This window comes from Saimiri boliviensis, chromosome 6 (assembly GCF_048565385.1).
Source record: "Saimiri boliviensis isolate mSaiBol1 chromosome 6, mSaiBol1.pri, whole genome shotgun sequence".
NCBI classification, from domain to species: domain Eukaryota; kingdom Metazoa; phylum Chordata; class Mammalia; order Primates; family Cebidae; genus Saimiri; species Saimiri boliviensis.
The window spans coordinates 89195921-89218757 of record NC_133454.1 but is presented as its reverse complement, the minus strand read 5'-3'; the positions used below and the strand labels follow the sequence as shown (position 1 = coordinate 89218757).

The following is a 22837-nucleotide window of genomic DNA, read 5'->3' as shown; positions in this document are numbered from 1 at the left end:
CTTGGCACAAGGATCTTTGAATTTCACATATTTTGCATTTCACAATGGGGATCCCACTCATTCTCCTCCACCACCACCCCACCCCTCATTACTTCCCAGCCTCCATCAACATTCCTACAAACTCAAATCAGTATTTAACCCATGGAATTTATTTTGAACTAATAAATGATTGCCTTCCGCAGTATAATGTGACCCTTCTCTTCATCCCCAAGCAATTTCCCAATGCTCCTTCATAGCCACAGAAAATGTAAAGTGTCTACATTTAAGAGCTCTAATTTGAGTACAGTCTAGCTCCAAGGCAGTTTTTCTGAAGTTCACATCCACTTGCCCATTGACATTAGGCATTTTCCTTATCTACTCCTGGTCATCACATCTTCCAAGTGCTTTAAATTAAGCTATGGTACATCTGAATAAAACTGCACCCATATAGATTCTACTCAACCCTAAGCTTGAAGTTACTCCATCCTTTCATTTTTAGCACAGGTTCATCTCCTTTCCAACCTCTTATCTCACGTTTCAAGGGTCCTCATCTGGGAGACAGGTTTTCATCTCTAGAAAAAAGGGCAGAATGCAATTTGCTGGAACCTAAATGTTGATGCTATGCATTATGCCCAACAGCATTGCAGAAAATCCTTTCCAATATACATGGAGGAAAGGTGAGTTTTCTTTTCATCTTTCCTTTCCTCTGTCCAGCCCCATGGATGATCACTTTTGATGGTGTTGGTTTTAGCAAGTATTATGTGACAGAGAAAGTGAGGTAAGGAGGTCAGATTTCTGACCAAGATTACACAGGTCAATGTCAATGGCAAAGCTGGGTAAGAAACCGGGAGGTCCTCCCTGTCATACATAGGAGCCTGCATTTACATAACGCAGACAACCAGGTGCTCTGGCTTAGAGGGAATGGGGAAGGGGGAAGCAAAGAAAAGAATGGCTGGGAGTGCCGTGTGTGTGATGTCTTGGAGCAATCTGCTCCCATTTGTAAGTGTAGTAACAGTAAAATCTCTAAATGCTACTTCACCATACCATGAAACCTTGCTTTTGAGAAAAAATTGTTAACTATCAGTCCTTATTTCTACTGTCATACACAGTGGTAATATACCAAATCCACTCAAAAGGATTTGTTGCCCCTCAAAAGAGACAATAGTATTTAAATCATAATAAAATTATAAAATCCCTCTTCTACTGCTTGCCTTTTCCTATCACTCTCTCCTCTATCTTTTCTAGAGTATCTCGCACATGGCTGATAAGTGAGGCTTTGGCAATTATGTCCCCGTGGAAAGTGAGAAAAAGAAAAAGCTCACTATTCCTGAATCTCTTATTGTGAAATCAAAAATAGTAGACTTGAAATTTATCCTGGGAAGTGTCATGGAGGTGGGATGATGAGGTGGGTTAAGTTTTTTCAGCAATAGTCCAGCAATATGGCACTGAAGAAAAAAATAAAGACAACCGCCAACATATTCAAGAAAAGCACTGCTCTACTACAACACTATTTCTATAGAACTCACATTCCAAGAAGCATAAAGTATATTACTTATATTTATGGAACATTCAACACATACAGCATCATTTAAAGTACGTGATAGTGCCTGTTTGCAAGGCTAGCCTTGATACATTTCAATTCAACCATCTGCTGGACTTTCTTTTAATGTCCGATTCTATTAAAAGGATGAATAATTATAAATAAGTTACCCAAATACTTCTTTGTTAACTTTTTGAAGTCCTGTTCATTTTTTTTTTCACAGAATTTCATAATTTTGATCTGTAGTTCTCCACTGGCTAGGGAGAGAGGGTGGAGGTGAGGGACCAATTTTCAATGTCCGGCAGCATTTTGGGCTGTCACAATGGGGGCAGCGTACCATTAGCATCTTACGGATAGAGGCCAAGATGTTGCTAAACATCCTACAATGCACAGGGCAGCTTCTCACAACAAAGAATTATCCAGGCCAAAATGTCAACAGTGCTGAGATTGAGAAGCCCTGACTTACAGGATTCTTTCAAGCATTCATTCAGCCAACATCATTGTCTAGATGTCTGCTCTGTGCCAGCATGACACTCAATTCTTCGGATGGTGTTGTTTTTAGCAAGTATTACGTGATAGAGAAAGTGAGGTAAGGAGGGCATATTTTTGACCAAGATTACACAGGTCAAATGTCAATGGCAGAGCTGGGTGAGAAACCAGGAGGTCCTCCTTCCTGTCATACATAGGAGCCAGCCAGTAATCCTCCTCTAGGGTCCACAGAGCCACTTAACACACACCCTGATTCCTGTGTGTCTCAAGAAGAATCAGAACACATAAACAAGAGAAGCATTAGGATCTTCTTTTACTAGGTGAACAGAGAAGGCCTAAGGGCACCAATGTTTTCTTCTGAAGCGATGAAATACAGAGAGCCAAAACCAGATGGCTAGCCTGCACTCCAGAAAATGTTAAAACTAAGCACTTGGTCATTACTAAAAAGATCATTTGTAAGTCCATCAAGTGCCTTGAATTTTTTCTTTCTATTACGATTTCTCTGTTCACAGAAGGAGTTCAAAAAACATTCCTCAAGTCTCAAATCCACTCTTTAATAATATTCCATTAAGGTTAAAAATCACTCCTGACAAGGCGGCTGAGACCCACGCTCTTTCATCTGCACCCCAGGAAGAGAGTGAGGCTGGGAAGCAGAATGGGGTCAGATGTGGCTTCCAACTTCCTGGCTTCATTTGGAAGGAGATCAGAAGGAGAGATTGTTTCTTTGATCCAGGCCCTCTTGTGATTAAAATTCACCTTAAGGTTTTCTTCTAAATACTGTACAGGTAAACATAATCCATCTTCATGTACTGTTGAAATTGCAAACTCCTACCATATCTCAAGAGGGGAACAGCCGCAGTAGCAGCACCCCAGTACTCATTACAGCACAATGATGTCCTCACGCCCATCTTTAACAAGACTCATGTGTGATCCAGACACACAGCATAAGAGAAGGATCCGATTAAATTTGGGAGGCAGAGTGAGAGAAAAGACTCTTAAACAGCAAAGTATGTAAATAAGGCCAAACTTGTTCATTAGCATGTAGTGGCCAATATAAACTACTTTCCAAAATTAGCTGAAAAAAAAATCTGTGGAAGTATGACATTCCAATGTTGTTGAAGGGGGCTGAGGCCTGTGTGAGAAGCTATTGTAGTTGTTGCCATAGAAATGGGTCTAAGAGATCAGGGACTAAGTTGCTGGAATTTGCAGCATTAGCTGGGGTAGAGGGGGAAACCCAGAAGAGGAACCACCATATGGCTTGGAGACTCCAGGAGCAGAGAGGTGTTGGATGAAGGATGGAGGCAGGGAAAAGGGGCAGACCAAGACCAGGATGCACTTCCCCAGAATGCCCTTTGTTTGGGGCCAAATGTGGCTCCACCTTGTGTAGTGCCTGAATATCCATGAAAGAGGCTGCAATTAAGCCTTTCTGCCAATCTCAGCTGAGACTGCCATCCCAAAGTCGAATAGTTTCTCAACAGTCTCTGAACTTCAGACTTGCAGGGCAACTTCCATGGGCTACGTGTGTTGCAGCCTTTGTCTCCCATATCCTAAAGTATTTCCCCACCCAGGACAGCCAGGGCGTTAGAAAAATCAAAACAAATGCCAAACAACTGGAAAGAGAATCAGGAGATAGGAAGCAAATGGAAAACTTTGCATTTCAATCGTGATTAAGGCTGGACTTGAGTCTCCTGATAACGTAAAATATGCAAACCTCGGAAGCGCTGCTATATATCTTGCTGGTAGCTTAGAGACTGATCAAATACCATCTGTTGTGGCAGTTGTCATGGCAGCATTTTTCTCTGAATACCAGTGTAGCTGAGTGCAAAGCGCATGAAAATGATTAATGCAAACGAAGACTATCTCTATGGGTGCTACCACAGCCTAGGGGAAGACAACATTCTGGGCATACCAAATACATGGAACTTTAGTTCTTACGGTTTAACAGTTTCTCCCCAAGCCCCTTGGAAATCTCCAGTCTGGAAGGAGAGGCAAACAGCTGCTGCATTAAAGTCAGACAAGGTCACAACCATTTTTGTAAATCATGAAATGCCTAAAGCTTAGGCAGTAGGAGCTTTAGACTCCAGACAAGGCTAAGCAAGAACCTGTAAGTTCTGGCGACTTTGAAAGCAATGTAGCTTCTTCACAAAATTCATATGTCAACTCAAACAACTTCCTCCCAGAAGTATGTGGGACCCTCACACCTGACATTGCTATTTGCCATCAAAAATAATTGTCATCCATTCATTTATCTATTCCTTAACCCCAATTTACTCAGCATCTACTGAATGTCAAGCAATGTGCTACTGCTGAGTATATAGTGGGGAATAAAACAGACATAATCCCCAACCTTGTAGAACCTACAGTCTAATGTAGGGGAACCAGCATTGGATAAAGAATGCACAAATAAGTACTTGATGACAAGCCGTTATGGTTTCCACGAAAGAGAAGAGAGTGTTGGGAATGTGTATACAGGAAGAAAGACCTAATCTAGCCTATGAGTGCAGCAGGGTGTGGGGAGGGTAACAGGCAAGAATTTCTTAAGGAAGAGACAGTGCGTAGGGTTTTTTAATCTGCTTTGTTCACTGATGTAGCCCCAAGACCTAGGATAGGGTGCAGCATATAATAGATCTACTCAAGAATTTGTTGACTGAAAGAATAAAGGGAAATTTGTGCTGAGACCTAAAGAATTAGCCAGGCACCAAGAGTGGGGAGAATAAGAACCTACCAAGCCTAAGGAATCTAACGCTGAAAGACTCCATACATGATGCAATATACCACATTCTGGGAACCCCAAAAAGTCAGAATGGCTGAAACGTGGTGGGAAAGGGAGAAGGGCAATGAGAGGTCACTTGAGCAAGGGCAAATGGGGCCACATGGGACATGTTGACCACATAAAGGAGTTGACATGGGGAAGGAGAGAAGGCAAGGGTCTCTTTATTCCTTGAGAACTCTTGTCAGTACCTCAACCTGCCCCATTACCTTGGCAATAGCAGCCCAGCCAAGTCCTCCCCATCTGAAAGCTGGAGGATAGGCTGTTTCATGTGAGGGATGGCCTCAAAGTGGGGTCCCAGTGGCTTCTGGGCTGGCCACAGAGAAGGGAAGGAACGGGAGGCAGATATCAGCATCTGTGGTCACATGTACTGGAAATCTGTCTGTTCCATACCTAAGAAGCCTCCATGTCTTTCTTTTCTTTTCTTTTCTTTTCTTTTTTTTTTTTTTTGAGACGGAGTTTCACTCTTGTTACCCAGGCTGGAGTGCAATGGCACGATCTCGGCTCACCGCAACCTCCGCTTCCTGGGTTCAGGCAATTCTGTTGCCTCAGCCTCCTGAGTAGCTGGGATTACAGGCACGTGCCACCACGCCCAGCTAATTTTTTGTATTTTTAGTACAGACGGGGTTTCACCATGTTGACCATGATGGTCTCGATCTCTTGACCTCGTGATCCACCCGCCTCGGCCTCCCAAAGTGCTGGGATTACAGGCTTGAGCCACCGCGCCCGGCCGCCTCCATGTCTTTCTAATACCCCCTTCCTCTGTCCCTTTCCAAAGCTAAAATAGAAGGAAAAACCATGAAGCCAAACCAAAAAGCAAAATGAACTTTGGGGAAATGCCTTCTTAAATGTCTGTCTTGCAGTGTCATCAGTCTCTTTCCTCTATACCCTAGAAGCCACAACCTTACGCATGATTCGCTCGCCTTCATTTTTTTGTGTCCACCCCATCAGTGTTGGGGCCTAGCAACCTCACAAGATCACAAGTCTCATGGAGCATAGTACAGACGCATAACTCTGTAGGGTAGAGCTTGCGGGGTCCTGATACTACAGTTTTAATTTTAGAAGGCGGCCTCAGAAATGAGGGAAACACATGGTGGTGCTTCCAATTCTCCTAAGTATGGAAATATTTGGGAGCTTCAGGGCCTGCCCTTCTGTAAGCCACATGGGCTGATGTATAAAGAAAGCCAACTTCATCTAGTCATAAGAGGGGCTCCATGACTCTGTCGCAGCTTTGGTCATTCAAGCATCGAAGTTTACAGCAGGCCAGCTCAAGCTCTCATGGTGCCTTCGAAATAGAAAAGCTTAAGAATGTGGGAATCAGGGGCTGGACAGAGCATATGAGTTCCCATGTCAGACTGCTTCTCCTCCTGCTTATTGCCTTGCCCAGCTCCTGCCTTTAATTTGGCAACGTTATCTACCACACTGTTTATAATATTTATAACTTCAGCTTTCCAAGATGTTGTCAAAAATTCCCTTTTTAAAAAACTTTTTAAGAGTCTCTCTGCTTTACAGCAAATGCGTTAAGTCCATATGGATACAAAAAAAAATATCTCTAGAGAAAAAATTGAAAGCAAGATTCTCAAATTCCTCCAGTGACTATATTTTTCCATTTTGCTTCCAAGTCCCTAGAATATTTTTTTCCTATTATGTTCTGACTTCCCAATTTTTCCCTTGAAACAAAGAGAGAAACCTGGGAGGGTAGTTGTAGCTAAAGCTCTAGAACTCTGTCCTTACTCTGGAGGCTCCCATTAAAAAACCCTTATTGTTGAACTCTGTTCTCTTTTAGAGATGGCAGATGCTACAAGAGAAAAAACTCCACTGGTGACTAGCATCATCAGAAAGGCCCAAGGATACCTTTGTGTACATTCAGTCAGTACCCTGTTCTGTGTATCTTTTCTCCTGCTACAGTTTCAGAGTAACTCTCCTTAAAACGTCCTAGCACTTCCATAAGGGATCACTCCTCCAAATCAAGGACTTCAAGTTAGAAGCTGGACACAAACACAAAAGGGGAATGACTGGGGGGAAGGAGTGATATTAGAGGACTTAACACAAACTTTAGTTTCAGACAAGTCTGGATTCAAATCTTGTTTCTGGCATTTACTAAATTATGATGTTCAGCAAGTTACCCAGTGGCCTGATCTATAAAATGGGCATAATAACACCTACCCTCCAGGGTGGTGTTTGTCATTAGACAAGAGGATATATTTGTGATGTTTACTATGTGCCCAACAACTGGTAGTTTTTGTTACTGCATTGTAATTTTAGGCATGAGTGACCCTGAGCAATAGTTCTAAGGACAGGACATTCCAAAGCTGTGTCTCGGGTTGGCCCCTGGTGAAACAGAATCAAACAGGCTTATCTGCTTTCCGTTTCCTCCTCTAGGTTTTCCTCTCAAGCACAGCTCTCCAGGAATCTGGGTCTCTTATCACCTGATGTCACGCTTACTTCTCCGCTACTCTTTTCTTGAAAAGATGCTGATAAACAAATTCACACCAAGACAGAAGGGACTGCCATTGGCTTCCCACATTACCTGCGGCCCGCAATTATTAGGCGGCAATATCTGTTTAAAAGAATGTGATTTGGACTCCTCCACACCTGTTCTGGCTCCCTGACATACTGCCCACAAGACCTTGAGAAAATCATTAACTGCTTCAACCCTCAGATTTGTCATCTGTAACATAGAAATGCTGATATCTACCTCCCAGCATTACTGAGAGGATTGGGTGGGTGAATATATGTCAATGGTCTGGAACTTCACATACTCAGAGTCCTAAAAAGGCTCATTCTTCATGTAGTTTCATAATGGCAGAATTTTACATGCCAGTGGCATTTCCTGAAAGTGAAAGATCATTTTGAAGTATGAGACACTCTGAGACTTGTTAAATTATACAACACTAGTACAGCCTTTCTACAAATACGTAATTTGTCACTAGCATTCATTTTGACCCTGCCAGAACCAGTACTATTTATCCAAAAAGCTTTGTAGTCAGTCTTTTCTATTGAGTTACATGAGAAACCCTATGACCTTTTAGGCAAATAGTTTTGGTTTAGGAGAGTCAACAGTCCATTATGGAAAACAGTATGGAGTTTCCTCAAGCAATTAAAAATAGAACTACCATAAGATCCAGCCATTCCACTTCTGGATATTTGTCTAAAGGAAATAAAATCAGTATTTCAAAGAGATATCTGCACCGTCATGTTCACTGCAGCACTATTCACAATGACCAGGATATGAAGATACCCTAAGTGTCCAATGCATCAAAGGATAAATGGATACAGAAAATGTGATACATGTACACAATAAAATATTATCCAGCCAAAATAAAGGAGGGAAATCCTGCCATTTGTAACAACATGGATGGGCCTGAAGGACATTATGCTAGGTGAAATAATCTACGTACAGAAATACAAATCCTGCATGATCTTATTTATATGTGAGATTATAAAAAGTTGAATTCATAGACTCATAGAGCAGAACAGTGGTAACAAGGGGCTAGTGGATGGGGAAATGGAGAGATGGTAGTCAAAGGGCATCAACTTTCAGTTATAAGATGAACAAGTTCTAGAGATCTAAGGTACAGCATGCATGGTAATGGAAGTATTAATTACTTTGATTGTGGAAATCATTATAAAATGTATACAGATATCAATTCTACTTTTAAAAAATCAAACAGTTTTTGCAGAAGACATTGGTTTTACCCACAGAAGAGGAAATAAACTTGGACTCAAACTTTAAGAAGAAAATCTGACTCCAGTCCCACAAGACAGACTATAGAGGTAGACAGAGTGGGACTACAGACACTTGTTGGAAAGCTCGCTCAGTATGATTACCTGGGAACTGACAGTCTCATTTATTCCTTGAAAATATAGATTGAGCATCTACTCTCTTCTCAGTCGTATTCAATGGTCAGCAAATGCAGGCAGACAAGACAGTGTGGTCCTTCCCTCAAGGAGCAGCTAGTCTCCTGAGCAAGAGGCAACTTCAAGTAAACAATCGCTCCACTAAACATATAGTCGCAAACATGATAAGGGACAACTTTACTTATCAAGGCACCTACTCAAACGCTGATGCTTATTCACTATGCTTTTTAAAAGGTCTGGATTGTTTTTTGGTATCTTTGCAATATTAAATGATTAAATCCATAAGCTACCATAGAATCTTCAAGAAGTAGCAGAATATAAATGCAAAATTAAATACAACAGCAGATCCTTGAAATTCAGGAGTAGATACATCTCTAGAGTACAGTGAATCTTCAGTTTTGGAAGAACCACTAGACTACATTGTTATACCCCAAAAACAAGTAGATATGAAGGAATATGGTAATGGAATAATCTGTAGAGGAAAGCCAAGCATGAAATTCACTCCTCAGCTTGCTACCAGTTCCCTCACACCGGCCTGTGTAAGTCAGCTTTGTGCTTTGTGGCTCAGCCAGTTTGCCACTATCTGCAGCTTATGGTTCTTCTGGTTGTTCATGAACAGTCAATCCATGAATTTCCTGAAATTCTATCAATAGTGCATACTTAAATGTAAGACCTGTCCTGGTGGCATCCATAAGCAGGAAACAAAGCCAAGCAAATACCTTTGAATACTTTAATACTCAATTCAGAATCCTGTAGGACTTTGCTCACCTACTCTGAGGATGGCTGGAATGGAGATCCTGGGTCTGTTATTCTCTGCCTGCCTGCCTTTATAGAACACTATATCATGTTAATGTCTATGAGAAATGTAACCTCAAATCACCATTGTTTCCACTCTAATTTCAAATTCTGCAACCAATCAGTGGGTGATTATTATATACCAGGCATTATACTAGAAACTTCCACATACATTACCTCAATCTATTTTTTATTTCAAAAGCTAGTTGTAGGCATGACTAAGGAGTTGCAACTGGATCCTAGATCACTGGGGGACTTTGCAAGGAATACACAAAATATTTTATACTAAGAAATGAATTGGCCAATAGTTTCAAATTCTAAAATTGTGATAAACGCCAAGAGCTACATGCCAACCAATTAGGAATTATGAGATTAAAAATAATTAACCACATAATAACGATTTCTCCATTTTGCTTATTGCCACAGCCAGAACATCAGAGGCATGGTCAAAATCCACTGAAAGAAGAACAAACTAGACAAGGAAGGATTCCATTACAGGATATCCCTGAGCTTTCCAAGGCTACAAGATATCTAATGCACCTGTGAAGAAACAGTGATAATTTTTAAGCTGTCATAGAATGCTAATCTCTGTTACTATTTACATCCTTGCTAAGTCTTTGGTTGAACTAGATAAAACTGCCATTTTTGTAAGTAAAAAATGGTGAAATATTGGTCATTTCATATGGTTCTATTGATATATCCACATATCAGGAAGGCTCCCTCCACCTACCCCAAGGGCTAAAATTAAACTGCTGAGTATCATAAAGAGAGGGCACTTGACAATCATTCATAAAAGGAGGCAACCAGTAAATTCTTAAATCAAATCCCAGCAAATCCCTCTCAAAGGAGTTTCACAAGACTGGTTATGCAATGTATGCAGAGGAAAACACCAAATTGGAAGATACACTGTATCCACAGGCTAACCGTGAAAGGCTCTTTGCTCTAGTGAGGGTTTCTTCTGTACAATCTCCTTGTAGAAACAGAAGAGGGCCTGAGGAATACTTTAATTCCAAGTTGACTCATTTCAGAAAACCTCCCACTAAAGGTATACACGAGTAGTCCCTTTGTGGAAACCCACAATACATGCCCCTTTCTTCTTGCCTTCATATGCCTTCAGCATAAAGTATACGAGATGAAATTTTGGACAGGTTCTGCCCCCACACCCAACTGTGTAACTGATACCATGTTCCCATCAATGCAGGAGCCCTCTCACGCATGAAAGCTACTGAAATAGGAAAAGTCAACTTATCTTAAAGTTTCATCACTACTGGAGCTATTATTAATTGGAGGGGATTTCAAGGGTAGACAGGGGAATTAAGGATTTCAAATGACCAGATGGAAAGTTTAGGGGATTGCAGATTTTTCAGGGCTCTCTAGCCACCTTTGGGCAAGGTACTTAATTTCCCTGAGCTTCAGTTTTTCCTTCAAAAAATAGGGATAATTACTCCTTTTTTGAAAGCCATGCAGAGATCCTGCCAGTAGTTGCTCCAGGCAAGACAGTTACTCCTGGCAATATTTGCATCCTTATGAAACATGAAGTACTGGGCTACATTCTGTCCATACATTATTATATCAGTTAATTTTGATTCTTTAAATCCACCATTAGATAAGGTAGATATTATTATCATTTCTCAGATGGGGAAGTGGAGGCACAGAGCATTTAAGAGACTTCTTAAGTCACAACTCTTAAACAGCAGAGTTAGAATTTGAGCACAATGAGAAGTGTTTTGCAAGCTATGAATCCCTGTGCAAACACGGGGCATGAACAACCAAACAGCAAGTGCTTTACCAGAGCTGAGGAGAAACATGACCACCTTGGTTGGTCATTTTTCCTGCCCTCTGACTTCAGCAGTACAGCAAGGCAATCAGTAATCAGTCCATCCAAACCAAATCCAACCTTTACATTTTAAAAAGGACACTTCACAGAGGAAGAAGTTATTTTATTAGGGAAGATATTTAAGTTCTTCTGCAGTATTTTAAATCTTCAGGAGCAAGAATAATTTAAATCAATATAAACATTTATAGGCCCTATTTCCTGATCAAAATGCTCCCAAAACAGTGATCTCTCAAGCTACCATATGCCAGTGCTTAGGATTGCTGAGGAAGCTCAGGATACTTATGAGAATACAGTCATTTAGGGATCCAAAACCTCAAATGCATGCAGCGGTGGGCAGGTAACAAATGAGTAAACGGGGCTGGGTATAAGACAATAGGGAATGGTGGAGATTGTAACAAACAGCCCATACCTCCTGAAAGGGGGCAGTTGCTGCCCAGCTTTAGCCAATTTTTTGCCTGTTGCATGTCAACCCACAGATCAATTTTAGTGAAATACATTGATTTTTATCTAACTGTTGGCATCTATTCAGTTTTTGTTTTAAAAGTGCCTCAGCTTAGCTTTTTGGTCACCGTTCTTTACTCTGCTTAAGTGAGCACAGTGGCATTTGTCCACTGATCCAATGACCTGACCAGTTCCCAACACACAGATGCCATAGACTAACCATGCCTTACAAAGTGCAAACAGGAATTCCTTGCTAAGTTCCACTTCATGACAAAAATTTTTAAAAAACAACACATATACAAAAACAACAACAACAACAAAAAACAAAAAACAAAAAACACCCCTTTGATGCTAGGCTGAAACATAAGAACTCCATGAGGACATATGCAGGGAGGTGGATCCAAGCATGAGGCCCAGATGGCTTTTATATAAACCACAATCCACATGGTTATAAATCACCATCCAATCTCTCTTTCAGCTCAGATCTGTAGCTATGTTTCCCTTCCCCCAGCCCTAACCTCGGTCAGCCTCACATTTGCTACATTCTTTAACCTTCCCGAGCATACCATGTTGCCACTCACAACATCCCAGTCCCAATGGAGGTGTGCTGGGAATTTCTTCATTAAACATCACTTAGTGAGCATCTATCAGGGTGCTAGACAGTGTGAACAAATGGACAGATGTGACTCCTGTCCTCAAAGCAGTTAATGTCTAATGGGGATACAGGTATTTAAGCCCAATGTGCTAAAGAATTATCACCCCAAATGTTCTGTGGAAAAAGAAACAAAGTTACAGAGGTTAAGTGAGCTGGAATGGGTAGAGAAGGTACCTCAAACTCCAACCAGACCATGACCACATGCACAGTACAGATCATATCAACTTGGAACATACAATAGCTCTAAGACAAAATAATGTTTAAAGCAGGAGTGTCCAAACTTTTGACTTCCCTGGGCCACACATAAAATACACTAACAATAGCTGATGAACTTAAAAATAAAATCGCAAAAAAGAAATATCTCATGGCATTTTAAGAAAGTTTACAATTTAGTGTTGAGGTGCATTAAAAGCCACCCTGGGCCGCAGGAGGTCTGTGGGCCATGCGTTGGACAAGCTTGAAGGCATCCTATCCTTTCTAAAAAAGCGAAAGGATTCCCTCATATTAACTTTTAAAACTGCAAACAACTTTACAAACTAATACGTATTTAAATGTATGTTTGCTCAGTCATATCCCGGCAAAGAGGCTTTGTTAACTCAGAGACAATGTGTCACAGTGTGGTCACCAGAGCAACATCATCATCAGCACCTGGGAAATTGTCAAAAAACGAAAAGTCCCCAGCTCCTCCCTAGGCCTACTGAATCAGAAACTCTGGGGTTAGGGTCGGGCAATCTATTTTAATAATCTCTCCAGGTGCTTCTCACATAGAAAATTTGAGCACTGCTATCGGAGACTTTACCAACCCAAACACCATTTCCCTTGTTAATGAAAATAATCTGTTATTTTGGTGTCTCTTCATATACCTTTATCACCAAGTTAAAACATAAAATTGTGAGAGAAGAGACTGAATCTCCCATTTCTTGAGAGTAGTAAACTTACACAGTGCATTCAAAATATTAAAATTTGCTGTGTCACGTCACTCCATTCTCTGGGAAACTCCTGGATTGTTGAAACACTTCTTGTTGAGCTTTCTCATCTGCAAAAAATTAGCTGAGCACTTCTAACATACCTAGGCCTATGCCAGGTACTGGGAATATAAACATTTTATTGAACTGAAAGAGATTTAAAAAAAAAACTATTCCCATTACAAAGCTTTGATGTTATTAAATAGCATATAAAATATGATAAATCCCTTATAACGTTTGCTTAAATGTTATGTTAATTTACAAGACAAACATACATTAGTTGGGGGGAACAAAGTACCTACTTGTGAGTTTACATTGGCAAAGAGGTCCAGAAGATGTAATACTCACTTCTAATTACTGAGATGAAATGTGCTTGCCTCTCTCATGACAGCTCAGTATATGTGTTGGCCCATAATGTGGACACAATATGCTGGAAATAAAAACTATGGGTCTCTGTCCTCCACATGCTTCCCTACAGTGATGTGCTTTGAATGTACCATACAGCAAGCTCCATTTTGAAATGTTCTAACATTGGAGGCACCTTTCAGGAAACTCAGGACTCCAAGGAACCCACATTTACATCAAAATGAGCCTCTGCCGTAAAACTCAAATAGTTTACTCTCGGATGCAGCAAGGTACTTTGCATGAATCCCAGAGTGTATTAGTTGCTTACTGCCGCTATAACAAATTAACCACAAACTTGTTGCTTAAAACATTACAAATGTATTATCTTACAGTTCTGGAGGTCAGAAGTCCGAAATCAGTGGGCTAAAACCTAGGAGTTGGCAGAGCTGTATCCATCCTGAAAGCTCTAGAGGAGAATCTGCTTCCTTTACCTTTTCCAGCTTGTAGAGGCCACCTGCATTCCTTGGCTCATGGCCCCTTCTTCCACCTTCAAAGCTTGCAACTTAGCATCCTCCAATCTCTCTCTCCAGCTTTGCTTTTGTGGTCACATCTCTCTCGCCTTCACCTTCCTGCCTCTCCAAGAATCCTTGTAATCACATTGGGTCTGCCCAGATAACCTAAGATAGTAATTCCATCTCAAAATCCTTAATCACATTTGTAAAGTCTCTCATCATGTCAGATAACATATTTACAGGTTCTGGGTATTGGAACGTGAACATTGTTGAGGATGAGTAGACATTGCTCAGCTACCCCACTGAGCGTACACTTTTTGAATATGAAGGAAATAGTTTGCTGTACCATAGTTAGAACATATATGACTTATAAACAGGGCAGGGAATGACCATCTCATGTGCATTCACTGTGAGCCAAGATGAGACCAGGTGCCTTTTATACACCCCCTCACAACAACCCTAGAAGGTAGCTTCCATCATTATCCTTTTCCAGAGGAGAAGACAGACTCAGAGAGATTCAATTAACTTGTCCAGCACATATGCCCCGTGTGTGGGACCCAGGTCTGCCTGACCCCAGAGCCCATGCTTATTCTTCTTGTCCTAATCTCCTTCCTACAACAGAATGTCTCATATGAGCCTCTGCCTATGCCTAGATGAGGGGCTAGGGTTACAAGTGGAATGTTTGTCTTTCCATGCCATAGTGAGTCTTTTTTTCTTCTTTAATCAATTTCTTTACATGTGGAAAAGCATAAGTAAAGGGAGTAGACTCTCGAGCCAGGCTTCCAGCAAACAAACCCCAGCTTGCCACTTACTAGCTGTGTGACCTCAGGCAAGTTGCTCAACTGCTCTCTGTCTGTTTCCTCATCTATAAAATGGCGATAATAATTGTATATGCTCTCCTAGAGTTTTAGGAAGGTAAAATCAGTCACTACAGATAAAATACCAAAAACAGTACCTGTTCTAAGTGTTTGCTATACATTATTAAATGAAAGCATGGCAGAAAGTCAGGGATGAACGTGCTGCAGTGTGAGGGGAAAGAATGAGAGGTTCTTTTTTTTTTTTTTTTTTTTTTTTTTAGACGGAGTTTCACTCTTGTTACCCAGACTGGAGTGCAATGGCGTGATCTCGGCTCACCGCAACCTCCACCTCCTGGGTTCAGTCGATTCTCCTGCGTCAGCCTCCTGAGTAGCTGGGATTACAGGCACGCGCCACCATGCCCAGCTAATGTTTTGTATTTTTTTTTTTTTAGTAGAGACGGGGTTTCACCATGTTGACCAGGATGGTCTCGATCTCTTGACCTCGTGATCCACCTGCCTCGGCCTCCCAAAGTGCTGGGATTACAGGCTTGAGCCACCACAGCCGGCAGAATGAGAGGTTCTTTACCACAACCCACAGCTGGTCCCTGGCAGAGCACGCCAAATGACACCAAGGTCTAAGTTCTCCATTCTTTTTAATGGACTGTTATAAGAACAACATGAGTTAAAACATGCAAGGCACTTAGAACAGTATCTTTTTATCATTTTTGTTATCAACATTAATAAACTGGTGGTTGTGAGGGTGCTTCACTTAAGCAACACAAAAAAACTCAACAAACTAAAAATTAACCACAATTCCTGAGAGTAATTAAAATGCTCTATTTGGGTCCTTTGGATAAACCAAGGAAGAAAAGAATTAAGGAAAGACACTTCTAGAACAGCACTACATATCTATTTCTTAAATCCTATAAAGAACTTCCAAGTTAATACTGAGTGCTCAGAGCACTGCTGAGCTGCAGATAATGAAATCGGAGTAATGGTATATTACAGTCCTCCAGCCACACGCACACATTCAGGCCAGCTCCCTCCTTGGTCTTTTCATCTGTCCATCTACCCATCCCATGTTTACTAAATGCTGACTATATGCCAGTCACCGAAATGACAGATGCTTAGGATACTCAAGTGAAAGACATGGTATCTCCTTCAAGAAGATGAGTAAACAGACAACCACAAGAGTGTGTGTTCGGCTAAATGCAGGCACAGGACACTTGGGGACACAAAAGATACCAGGCACCTCATTATGTCAACTCCTTGAGGAAACAAGTGACCTGAATATTAAAGGTCACACTGCCCAGGAAGGGACAAGCAGGAGGTCACTCCTGGCAGGCTGGACAGTACTTTATCTGTAAGTAAGTACCTTGTACATTATCAAAGTACAGAGGCATGAGAATACTTGGCCTCTTTGGCATACCACAAGGTATCTGTTCTCACTGGGGCATACAGTTTGAGTGGCCAAGTGGCAGGAGAGGACGGCAATCAGATCTCGAAGGATCTTCTATTCTGTGCTCAAGAGTACGGAGAGGGAAATGGGGAGGCAGTGGCTGTTTTAAACAGGCATGACTGAAGAGAGAGACAGCTGTGGAGGTTCTTGCCAACTTTGAAAGACCATGAATGATGGCCAACACACAAGAGTGACAGTGTATGTGCCTCCCTGGGCGGGAAGCAGTGGATGCTTCCTGCTGATCTTAGTCCTAAGCTCTTTCTACTTTGCTTTAAATTCTAAGTGGCCTATGGACTTTCTTCATTCCTTCCTGGTTCTGCAGCATGTGTGTGCGCTTAGGGCTGTGTAAAAATAGGCCCGGGGCCCAGGGAAGAGGCAACTCAGCTGCCCAAGGATCTCAGACACTCCCCAGGCATGTAGTTGGCTTTCTGGCAGCTGTTAGGAGGGCTCAAAGTCACTGGGCCTGGAAACCTGATCCTGCTGCAGATGGCTTTCCCCTGGCCCAGGAGGCTCTGGAGAGAATGCAGCCAGAGGTACCTGGCGCCAAGGCTCTTCCAGGCCAACTCAAGGAGCTGTCTTTCACAAGGGGACACCTGCCCCTATTTCAGCTTGTGTGTTCCCATCAGTAAGTCAACTCAGGCCCTTTCCAGAAATATTCTGTCTCCTCCCTTTTTGCTAGCTCTCAGTTAAGCCTAACTGGTTCTGCTGTATCTGCAGTTGAAAACTAAGGAGAACAAAGCTTGGTGAGGTGGAGACTATTTTTATATCACCCCTTCTCTGTCACAGAGGTAAACACCACATCTCTGAAAATAGACTTGGGTTCAAGCTTCAACCTGAATCTGCCTAGGTAAATAATCTGGGACCAAGAGCAACCTTTTAAATTCTCAGTTCCCATGTGCAAAATATAGACAATAACTGCATCTACATCACAGGGCAGTTTCAGTAATTAAGGAGGCTCTCAGCACACAGTCTGATGCATAGTGAGTGCTCAGTAAATATTATCTCATTTAAATCTCATAACCCTGTGAGGTGTTGTTCTCTTCCACATTTCTCATAGAAGGATGTGAAGCATGAAGGCCAAGTGGATTATCCAGGGCCATACTTATGATGGGACTGAGCAAGACTGACCATGCTGCTCTGTAACATGAGATCTCTCAGGGGTTTCCTTTGAGTCTAGCATTATCATTCAGAGAGATAGAGGTGTACAAATGAATTCAAACCCCATAAACAAGCCCCCACCCAAAAGCAGGGCTGGCCATTCCTGAGGAATGTCAGTTTTTCAAACAATACTTAAGTCCCTTGAAAAATCATCGCAAGAACTAACATCTACTGAGGGTCACTCTGTGGCCAGCAACATGCCGGCACTTCATGTTGATTGTCTCATTGAAGCCTAAAAACAGGAGCAGGTACTATTACTACCTCTGTTATAAACTGGTTCCCTTAGAGCTTGAGGGACATGCCTGTGTTTCAAGCCGTTGGCCTTCCCAGCCGATGCTCTCATCTGTGATGCCTTGCAGAGGTCATAGGTAAAACCTAATCCGACTGTCTTTTTCCAGAGGAGAAGAGACTGAGGAGGTCCAGAGAAAGGAGGATTGGAGCCAGGAGCAGAGCTGGAACCTGACACTGCCGTGTTCCTTCCTAGGCTCCATCCCACCGTGTCTCCCCAGGTGCTGGCCTTCTGCAAGGGGTGACTATGGTGGACCTATCCTGGGCTACCTAACCCTATTTATAGCAGCTTTTATCCCTCATATGTGGGGCTCCATGGAAGCTTTTATTTGGGAAAAATGAAGGGTTCTGCTTATGGAACAGAAGTTAGAAAATCACTGCCTGGCCCTTCTCTGTGCCTAAGCGCAGATTCCTACTGTCTTAGGAAATCCAGTGTGGCATTTTCCACAGAGCTCCCTGAAAGGAGAGTGTAAGAAGGAGAGCTGTGCCCTACACAGCAGGAGCACCAAACCTGGGATTTATGGAGCCCCAGGGCATGCATGAGCTGGCCTGTGGGGTTCATGATCTGCTCAGGTTGTATGCAAAATTCTGGGGTATATGCAATTTGGGGAGGAGAGAGCTAGAAGATTTCTGAAGGGTTCTCAGATTTCCGAAGAGCTCCATGTCCCCCAAAACAAGAATGACCACTGAAAGAAATCATTATCGTAACAACTGCCATATATTGAGTGCTGATTATATGCCAGGAGAATAGGGATAATATCACCTGTATCAAAGGACTGTTGGGAGGATAAAGTAAGGGGATATGCTGTATTTGTAAAGCCCTTAGGATGGCACTTGGCACAAGGCAAACACTCTGTAAGCTTTGAATATATTTTATCACTTTAATTATTATTATCCATTATTATCATTTTCATTGCCTCATTAGTCTTCATGAAAACTTTATGAGGTGTGTATTATTATCAACCCACTTCATAGAACAGGAAATATGAGGCTTCAAAGAGTTAATTAGCTCAAGGCTGCAGCATAGCAGAAAAGGAAAGGAAACCTGGCCAGGCTGGTCCCCAAGCTCAGGCTGGCCCTCAGTCTAGATGCACTGAGATAGGAAGGCAGGCGGACTCCTTGAGGCACCCAGGAGGAAGCAGGGGCTCAGCGCAGGGAAGCTCAGCTGACCCCAGGCCCAAGATCAGCTAAAGGAAAAAGCAGCCCTGGGGCTTTTCTGCCGAAAAGGCAAGCAAGCCTCCCGAACTTTGTGCTTCTCCTAATAGAAGGCAGAGAGCCAAGCTGCTTAAAGTAATAATGATTTAAAAAGAAAACCACCCCCTGCCGCTGGCTATTCCCAGGCTCCAAAGTGAGCCAATGCCCCCAATGTCTTGAGTACAGTGAATTCAAGTAGGGAATCAGGGCCGCCCCAGCACCCGCTGGCTAACCTCCAAGCAACACTTTTCCTTCTACACTAACAAGTAACTCTGCTCAACACACCACTTGAAAGCCAAAGAGATGCCCTCGGTTGCCATGGCAATGTTAAATAGACAAAACATTTTAACCAGCTCTGACGCACACACACAAACTTATTTAAGGGCCAAGGGGATGAATTTGGTGGGGGAGAGGGAATGGGGTTGGGAGTGTTGTTTCTAAAGCTCTATCTCCAAGGATTTGGCCCCAAAAGCATCTGGGTCAGACTGAAGCAGGGCAAAGGGCTCCTTAAAAACAAGCCAGGGCTGGGCTTGCTCCAGGAAAGGGAAGCCACTGCTGTGCCTCTCTGTCTTTCCTGGTGCCATATTTTATGAGGGCCAAAAGGGCACTGAGGGTTACAAATGCTGACAGAAATGCATCAGGCTTGAGTCCTGGGGACAGCATCTCAGTTTCTCACCCAGAAGGTATGAGTGTTAAGCTAGCTCACAGCAGTCAGGTAGACTGAATGTGTCATGAGCTTATAAACCTTAAAGCACTGTGTAGATGCACATTACTGCTGATATAAAAATATTAACAGCCGTTTCCAACCTGGTAGTGTTTCCATTTCCCAGATTTTAGAGCTGAACTTCTGTTTGCAGGAATTGATGACCCTGGATTTTTTCCTTTTGAAATCTTTGTTCTGAGGTTTCTTCCCCAGATGCAGGAAGGAATCTGTATGATAAAGCACACAGAGGGCTTGTCCCAGGTCTGAAAGACCTCTGTACCTATAAGTCTGCTGTACTCTGGGCTCTTTCATGTCCCTCCTTTCACCACAGGCACAGCAGGACAAGGAATTGATGCTGCCAAGAGGCTAGAAGAGCCTCACCAGACACAGTTTGTGGCAATTTCATACAATCAATGAATGATTGTTTGTAAAACCTTCCTCTGTGAGATCCATGATATCCTCAGGTAAACCCATCCTCCAGAAATGGGTTCCACGCCTGGCTGTTTCTGCTTGGAATCCTCTTCCACACATCATCTCTTGTGGTGAACTCTCTGACCTTTCAAAACTCACCGTTTACAAGTTATTTTGAAGCCTTCCTTGCCCTAGGGGTAGAATGGATGCCACTGTGCCATGCCCAGATGTCTGTGGGAGCAGCTGCAATAATCTATTGTTCTTATTGTTCTCTGGTCTCTTGTCCACTCATCTGAGTTTGAGGGCAGGGATCATACCTTGTTCACCTGTGTATTCAGCTGGCCTAGCCCAGCACCTGGCATTAGTAGGCACTCTGTGACTGCTTGCTGATTGACACTCTAAAAGTACACAATGCAGAGCCCATTACGATTATGCTCTGCTGCCCCTGGAATCCTCTAGGCCATATTCCACAAATGTCTGCTTTCACTTCCCCATCTCTGGGAAGACAGCAGGAGTTAGACCAGAGAACAGAGCAGCTGGGCCGCCTAGCGGGTTAGGAGGAGTCAAAGGAGGGAGGAAAAGGCACCCTCTTCCAGGGCTTGCTCCTCCTACAAAGCTCATGCTCCTAACCCACGCTTTAGTTGAGGATACAAACTGACCCATTGAAAACTGAAATAGCTCCCACTTCGTTCCTGCTCTTAAATAAAACTGCTTTCCTTTGTCTCCATTATTAAAGGGCCCTAAAGGTGCTCTATCTGTTTTCTTTTTTCTTCTCTTTTCTTTCTTTCTTTTTTTTTTTTTTTTTTTTTTTTGAGATGAAGTCTTACTCTGTCACGCAGGCTGGAGTGCAGTGGTGTGATCTCGGCTCACTGCAACCTCTGCCTCCTGGGTTCAGGCGATTCTTCTGCCTCAGTCTCTCCCAAGTAGCTGGGACTACAGGTGTGTGCCACCACACCTGGCTAATTTTTTTTTGTATTTTTAGTAGAGACAGGATTTCACCATGTTGGCCAGGCTTGTCTCGAACTCCTGACCTCGTGATCTGCCCGCCTCAGCCTCCCAAAGTGCTGGGATTACAGGCATGAACCACCACATCCAGCCTCTGTTTTCTTAGGGAGTGACCACATTAACTCTATACTAATTTTTTTTCTGGCAGAGTCCGTTACCCTCCTGAAAGAATACACTTCCAAGTTCTCATCTCATTGTGTGTCATCTTCCTTCTGCCATGCTTGCTACATGTCTTCTCCTTTGGTATCCTCCAAACAGACAATATTTAGCAAACAACAAATGTTTATCATTGGCCACCCATATAAAGTCTAATTGTGAGGTTAACCGCCTAGGAATCTAGAATTGGTGGCACACACCCTATGCCATATTCTCAAATTATACTTCCCATGAGCAAAAATACTTTAACTTTATATATGCTCATGTGTACACAGGTGTCCTATTAGCCAGAAAAATCACCCATGTCTACTGAAAGAACTTCTTGTGTGATCTAATGAGTTTTGCCTTATGAAATTGTCATTGTTTTGTGATGTATGGACAAGAACAACGATCCTGTTGTCCTTATCATCATCCTACTCATTTCCTACCGAATGGAATGACTGTGGTAGAGGTTCTGACATTTTCCTGGACTCACATCCTGCATGCTGAACTATTCTCTGCTAGGCTTACCGCAAGACTGTGTTTGCCTCCCCACCCCGAAGCTGCGACTAATTATCACAGACAATTATAGGATTTTATATTCTTACGTTCTAAAAATAACACAGTTCACACACACACACAAACAAAGCAGAGGAAAACAAAATATCACTGGTATGGCTGAAAGAGTTATGGAGAACCCGCAACACTGCATTGGTGCTATCGTAGTATTTATAGGTAACTTATTTGCACATTGAAATAAATTTGCAAAGAAGAATCTGAAGTGACAGCGTTACAGGTTGCATAGCCCAAATCAAAAAATCCAAAATCTAAAATACTCTAAAATCTAAGAGGCTAGAAGAGTATGACATGAGGCTCAAGGGAAGTGCTCAGTGGAACACTTTGAATTTTTGTTATTTGGGATGCTGTAAGTATAATGCAAAGATTCCAAAATCCAAAACATGTCTGGTCCCAGATATTTCAGATTAGTGCTACTCAATCTGTATAAGCTTGAAAGTAGACTGTAACAACAAGCAAAACCTCCAAAAGAAGATGCTTAGAATACAGGTGCACCAAACAGAATAAAAGGTTGGCTATCTCCACATACCAATTCTACACATGCATTATAATGGACTGGGGCAATTGCATCAATATCTATCCTGGAGGGAAATAATGCATCTGTTTCATATGAAGATATGACTACATGTGTAGCATGCCTGCACTAAAATTAAGTCTTCTATCATCCAAATTTTCTCAATTATTAATACCCTAGACAGCTGCAGTAGCTGGAGCAAAAATAGCAGCCCAGCTTTTCCAAAAGTCAAAGCAGCCATGAGATGTCAGCCTGGGGACTTTCCTATGTAAGAAGTGGTTTGTCTTCAGATCAGATAAAAACAAACAAAACCTTCAGTGGAACAACAACAATGAAATCTTGCTTCAGAATGTAAACTGGAAAATGACTCCCCTTCCATACATACGCTGACATCTTTATAATAAAAAA

At 42.3% G+C, this 22837-nt stretch overlaps 1 protein-coding gene across 10 annotated transcripts in view; it reads right to left on the bottom strand.

Annotated features, from left to right (window-relative positions):
• The window catches only part of NAV2 (neuron navigator 2), a 768220-nt gene that overhangs the window by 253309 nt on the left and 492074 nt on the right, over positions 1-22837 (bottom strand). The window lies entirely within an intron of this gene.